Raw genomic sequence first — 7,375 nt, 5'->3', positions numbered from 1 at the left:
CCACAGGTATATATAGTAAATATACCTTCTTTCTTGCTCTAAAGAAACTGAAGTCATATGCCAGGAAAAGGACTACTAGGGAACAAGTAATACCCATACTTTCTGTGGAGATGTAAAATACTATCATAGTCCTCTAGTTTGAATGAGAGCTTATGGAAGCCAGGTAATCAATGCAATTATAGCTCAGGATCATCTGATAGTGGGTGCAATAAGTCCTTGAGCCTACTCTTTGGTAATTTCCTCAGATTCTAAATGTATAATTGATGCACATATATGCAGCAGCTCACATTAGTTGGGGCAAGAGATATTATGGAAGGAAGTTCCTAAAATTTGCATCCTAGCTAGGGTAAATAATCAGAAGTAATCAAAGTAAAAAAATCAGAAGAAATGCCAGATCTCATAAAGAATCACAGAGATATCCACCATCATCAAAGAACTGAAGGATGCAGTGGTGGTACATCATATCTCAATCAATTCATCAAGGCCTTCATAAACCCAATGGATCATGGCAAATGAAGGTGAACCTCTGAAAACTTAACAAGGTTACAGTTACTGTGTACAATATAATCTCTTTACTGGAGCAGATCAGCACAGCTTCTGGCATTTATTTATGTAACAAAATTTCCCTAACTATGAGGGATTAGAAACAGTTTAGCTTTTCTTTTCAAGGACAACAGTTTACTTTCATTGTCCTGACTTGAAGCTAGTTAACTCGTGTTCTCTACCATAGTTTATCACTTAATTTGGCACTAAATAATAGAAAATATATATTATATATATATATTATAAACATATATTTATAATATAGAAAATATTAGAATAATATATGTAATAAAGAAATATTAGAAAATATTAGAAAAACATATAAATATATAATATATATAATATAGAAAATATTAGAAAATATATATATTAGAAAAATATATATTTCTATAATATAATAGAAAAAATACATATGTATATATAATGTGTGTATATTTTTTATTTGATACTACTAACCAGAAAATATACATTTGATCTTTGAACAATGCAAGGATCGGGGTGTCAACCCCCTAAAAATCCATATGACTTTGATTCCCAAAAACTTAACTACTACCAACCTACTGTTTACTGGAAGCCTTACCAATAATATAAATTTGATTAACGCATGTTTTATATGTTATATGTATTATATATATTGGATTCTTACGATATAGTAAGCTAGAGAAAAAAGTTATTAAGAAAATCATAAGGAAAAGAAAATACATTTACGGTACTCTACTGTATTTATCGATGCATTTAGTTTATGTCACCTCTTTATAAGATAAATTGTCTGTCAGTACCTATTTCAATATTGACACAATTCAATATGACACAAAAAAATACTGTAGATGTTAAATATATTGCTAACACTAGACATCAAAAATGAAAAGACGATGTAAAAAATTCATATTTGTCTATAGGTATAATGATTCATGCATTGAAAATGAAGAAACAGCAATGTGATTGCTTTATTGTAGTCTAGCCTATACACTAATGAATGAACCATTATAAAATTTTTATGATATTTGGTATTGCAATCATTTTTATAATACCGTATTAGAAAAATTGTTACATTTTTCAAGAGAAACCGCTTACCTGTGATGATAGGGTGATATGCAGTTTCTCCAATTATGAGACATTCATACTGTATGGTAATGTAATTCTTTGAAAGCAAAGTTATACAACAGTAAGAACACTAACACATTCTTAATTTTACATTAAATATCACTCACTTTATACGTGTTCAAGGATAGACTATCCACTTCCATACAAGTCTTGCGCAAAGTTCTACAGGATGAAGACTGAGGCAATTATGACAATAATGACCCAAAAATGTCTAATACAGACCTTGACGAACAGTCATTAGATTTTCATATGAAGACACACACACACACACAACACTTAAGTTTATTAACTGTATGGCATGGTGATTTATTTACTGATAAGAACAGAAACTACCCTTGATCTTAGCCAAAAGGCCGAGAAGCGATAGTGATTTATTTACTATTCATTAAAAGGAAGTGGATCATCATAAAGGTCGTCATCCTCATTGTTTTCATGTGGAGTACACTGAGAAGGAGGAAGAAGAGGGATTGATCCTGCTTGCTATCTTAGGGGTGGAAGAGGTGGAGGAGTGGAGGCGGTGGAAGGTAGGTAAGAGAGGCAGACACATTCAATGTAATTTTATAGAAGTATATAAATGTCAGACATTTTATTTTTTTATTTCTCTAAAAATGTTTCTATACAATACGAATCCTTCTTCCACCATTTGCTTTGATTTTAGTGTCCATATCATAGAAGGGTCCATGTCATAAAAGAAGTCAAAAGCAGTCTTGAATACTCAGAAACTTTCTGTCAGTTTGACTAATGGCAATTTGTTTTCTGGCACTGCTTCTTGTATGTCTTCCTCCTCATAGTCTGGCTGTGGTTCAGAAGCACTCATCTCCATCAGGATATCTTCTGTTAATTCCTCTGGTAGGGTGTCTATTAGCTCTTGAATTTCTACAAGATCTGTATCTTGAAACCCTTCACATCCCACTTCTTTTACCATATTCACAATCTCTTTCATGATTTCTTTGATTGGCTCTGTCGTAAATCCTGTGAAGTCATGCACAACATCTGGTTACAGTTTTCTCCAGCAGGAATTTATTGTTTGGAGCTTGATGGTTTTCGCAGCTTTTTTTCAACTGCAATGATCGCATCTTCAATGGTGTAGTCCTTCCAGACTTTCATGATGTTCTCTCTATTGGGGATCTCTTCCTTAGCATTGACAATCCTTTCCACAGAGTACCATGTGCAATAAGCCTTAAAAGTCCCTATGACTCCTTGATCTAAAGGCTGAATTAGAGATGTGTCTGGGGCCAGTAGACCACTTTAACACCTTTGGTACTGAACTCATGGAGTTCTGGGTGGCCAGGGGCATTGTCCAATATCAAAAGAACTTGAAAAGGCAGTCTTTTACTGGCAAGGCACTTCTTGACTTCAGGGACAAAGCATCAGTGGAACCAATCCAGAAAAAAGGTTCTTATTCTCCAGGACTTCTTGTTGTATAATGAAAAGACTGGCATCTAATGTTTATCTTTCCCCTTCAAGGCTCAGGGGTTAGCACCTTTGTAGACAAAGGCAGTCCAGATCAAAACCCAATTGCATTTGCACAAAATAGTAGAGTTAGCCTTTTCTTCCCTGCCTCAATCCTGGTGCTCACTTCTTTTTCTTACTAGTAAATATCCTTTGTGACATTTTTGCCCCAGAATAGGGCAGTTTTGTCTGCATGAAAAGTCTGTTCTGTCAGATATTTTTTTCCCTAAATGACTTTCTTAATGGCATCTAGGACTCATCTGCTGCCTCTTCATTGGCAGAAGCTGCTTCTTCGGTTAGCTTAACATTTTTAAAGCCAAACCTCTTTCTAAAAGTATCAAACCATCCTTTGCTGGCATTAAATTCTTCAGCTTTAGATCCTTCACCTTCCTTTTGCTTCAAATTGACATATAATGACTTTGCTTTTTCTCAAATCGTATTAGAGTGTGTAAGTATTCCTTTCTTATAGTAACCCTGCACTCACATAAAAGCTGCATTTTCAGTATGAGATAAAAAGATATTTCACAAAAAGTACAAGGTTTTCATGTCTGTTGGCAAAACTGCAGTGATGGCTTCATGAATTTTCTTTTTTCTTTTCTTTTTTTTTTTTTACAATGGTCCTTACACTGGATTCATTTATTTTGAAATGGTGGGCAACCACAGTTACAGATTTCAATTTATGGCTACATGTCAAGCAATTCAACATTTTCTTGTACCGTTGCTTTTCTCTGTCTCTTGGGAGAACTTCTAGGATCACTAATGGCACTTCGTATGTGTCCCCTGGTGTTATTCAGTGTTTACAGTATTACACTAAACGTGGTGAAAAATACATGAGAATTGTGAGAGTTCACTTTTTACTGCAATATGCAATTTACTTGAGACAAACTGCTTAGGTGAGGATGATTAGTATCACATGGCATTCTAAGCAGACACTTGTACCACCTGGGCTTATGACAATAGCATCGGCAGGTGTCTAGTAAATTATTGTAGTAGCGCAGTACATACTACAGTTAAATTTATGCAGTTATCATATGGCATCTTCACATTTCTTTACACTTTTCTCAACTGTGAATGGTGTCATATATGGTGTGTAAGTGTTTTTAGTGCATAAGCTTTGATTAACTTTTTATAATAGATTCATATGCATTTTATGAAAGTAAATGATAAAACAGACTAGTATCTACATGTATTTATGCATTCATGCCATACCTTTCTCTTTATTTTTTTGACATGTCTAAGCTATGTGGTTCATCTGTGAGTTTTTTCAAATTATCACAAATCTCCAAAATATTTCCAATATTTTGTATGAAATTATACATGTATAATTGGACCCATGCATTTCAAACCCATGTTGTCCAAGAGTCAACTGTATTTGTAAAAGTGATTTCCCGGGCACCTGGGTGGCTCAGACGGTTGGCCGTCCAACTTCGGCTCAGGTCATGGTCTCACAGTTGGTGGGTTCGAGCCCCACGTTGGGCTATGTACTAACAGCTCAGAGCCTGAAGCCTGCTTCAAATTGTGTCTCCTCCTCTCTCTGCCCCTCCCATGCTCATGCTCTGTCTCTCAATAATAAATAAATGTTAAAAAAATTTTTAAGTGATTTCCCTTTTTGTATCCTAAGTTTCCATGCTTCTACAAATGGGTAGGTTAATTGTATCTAGAACTTTGTAATAAATTGGTCGAATCTTTCATTTTTCCTCCTTCTGCAGATGTTAAACACATGGTGTTCAGATGTGAGTTTTCCTTTGACATACAATAATCTTCAGACATTATGACTGAAACAAGAACTTTTTCATGTTTCCATTTCATAAAGTAAAGGCATTATAAGACTCCCTGGCCATTTGAAGCTCTTTTACACAATGAAATGAGTAAAATGCTGTGGGTTAGGGATTGCTAGTTGATTTCAACATACAGTTTAAGCTATCATAGCTACCTTATTCTGACTATGGTATTTCTGTTACTACATTTTATATTCTTTAAAAATAACAGTGCTGAAAGACAATGAAAACCTTTTAGCAATGCATTCTTAAACTCCCCCATGCCTAATATCATAATAATAACCTATTTGTTTGAACTCAGAACTCAAGCTTCCTTTAATTCCTTGCTGTACTATTTTAATTTCCTATACCTATTTTGTTAACCTGTCAGGAGTTATGAAACAGATAACATAGAAGAGATGAGCATTAATAATCCATTTTTATAGATGTGCTTCTCTCTACTTCATGAGCAGACTTAATCCCATACAATTTACCATAGAAAAACCGCATCTCAATGAATTAGACACCAATATTAAGTCTATCTTACAGAAAAAAGTGCATTATTTTCTCCAAAAGTTTACTTATCTAGTAATTTCCCATTTTCACAGTTATGAGTATAATTTATCTGACTATCTAGGTGATACCTTTGGATCTAAGAAACTCAGAGTGATAGGTAATGGAATAAATCTTCAAAGATACAGGCCAAGACATATAAGCCAGACTTGTAAACTGATTGTTTAAGACAATGACTAGGAAAATAACAAGGACAGATTTCACCTAATTCACAGTTTTTTGAGACTATTGGTAGTTATTAATAACTGTTAGTATAACAACAAGTCCCTCAGAGAGGATGGACATATTAAACTTAAGAAATCAGTGATGTGATGAAATGAACACACACTTTTTGAAGCTCTGACTCCAGACTTCAATCTATCACTTGTCAACTATGTGACCTAGGACAAGTTATTGAGCCTCTGTTTCACCATCTGCCAACTGTGGGTAGTAATATCTACCTCAGAGAATTGTGAAAATTAAGTAATGAAGCACACAATATCTAGCACATCATAAGGGCTCATTGAATGTTAGGTTTTTTTTATAAAAATCTATTTTAATAGAAAAAATCCTGCATTTAGAGGGTTATTCAAGATGATTTCTTAAAGCCCTCCGGTTCTATTTCTGATTCTATGATTAGAAACAAAAACAGAAGAATCAGGGAAACAATTCATGCTTGGTTCTCATGTATATGTTCAAATGCCACCATACATCCCATCTACACCATGGTGCCCTCCTGTACTGTTGATTTCAGCTTATACAGAGCAATTTGACCATGTAGTGTATTCACTAGACCACTGGGACAAGAACAAGCATTCTAGTTAAACAGACTTTTCCTGGATTGGAATTACAGTCCCTAAATTCAAACTTAACTCCCAGGATATATCCCTTTCCAACATGCCTGAGAACACAGACTAATCAAATCCATATATCTCATACCTTAAGGGAGGCTCTGCTAACAACTTTGTAAATACTGCTTTATACAAATCTTAAAAGTCAAGTTTAACAATAAAATTAAATGCATACTCATGGGAGATGCTGATGGGAAAAATGATAATGAGATTGCCTCTAGGCCACCTCCTGATGGAAAGTTTTTAATGGTTCTGTCTGGATTTACAATTGTTTTGTTAAAGCCTGTTCTGTTTCTCTTATATTGTTTTTGTGGGGTGTCTTTTTAATTTTTTTAAAATTTTTTTAGATAGCGGATAAGAGCAGTATAACAATTATGTTGTACATGAGATTACTTGATGTTTCATTGGATGCCATTGGGTGTATGTTTTAAAGAGCATTGCTTATTAGAGCCTTATTAACCTGGTTTGAATTCTAATCTCTCCAGTGCTAAGTGACCTTCTACAAAGGCTTACCATCTAAAACCTTAGTTCCTTATTTGCATAAATATGGAATCACAGGTAATTAGTTCAGAAAGAATAAAGTGAAAATAGTGTGGTAGGTGGCACAAAGTTCTTGCTTCCCATTGCTGTATTTCCTCTGTATTACCATCATGAGAATACAACAATGCTTAATAAAAAATATTCTCTCATCTCCTGCCTTCATTTGTATCGTTTACAATTTTCTCTGTTGCTTCCATGTTCTAACACCACTAAAAAGACAGCATCAATGAAAAGCAAGTAAAGACTAAATTAAAGGAAATTAAAGAGTCATGACAATTAAATGCAACATATGATTCTGGATTGCATCCTGAAATACAAAGGGCATTAGTGAAATAGTTGATGAAATATAAATTAAATCTATAGCTGTAATAGTACTTTATCAAATTTATAAATAGTACTTTATCAAGGTTGTGACCATTGTAATAAAGTTATATAAGATAATGTTCTTGTTTTTAGAAAATACACACTAAGATATTTAGGACTAAAAAAGTATTACATGTGCAACTTACTTTCAAATGTCTCAGTAAAGTGTGTGTGTGTGTGTGTGTGTATACACACACACATACATGTATGCCT

General features: G+C 34.1%; 1 pseudogene; it reads right to left on the bottom strand.

Annotated features, from left to right (window-relative positions):
• Window positions 1–1,851: 1,851 nt before the first annotated feature.
• Window positions 1,852–2,012, bottom strand: LOC132693510 (U2 spliceosomal RNA; annotated as a pseudogene).
• Window positions 2,013–7,375: the final 5,363 nt, after the last annotated feature.

Source organism: Panthera onca, chromosome B1 (assembly GCF_046562875.1).
Source record: "Panthera onca isolate mPanOnc1 chromosome B1, mPanOnc1 haplotype 2, whole genome shotgun sequence".
NCBI classification, from domain to species: Eukaryota; Metazoa; Chordata; class Mammalia; order Carnivora; family Felidae; genus Panthera; species Panthera onca.
The sequence above is the reverse complement of the archived record's forward strand: the minus strand, read 5'-3'. Positions and strand labels throughout refer to the sequence as shown.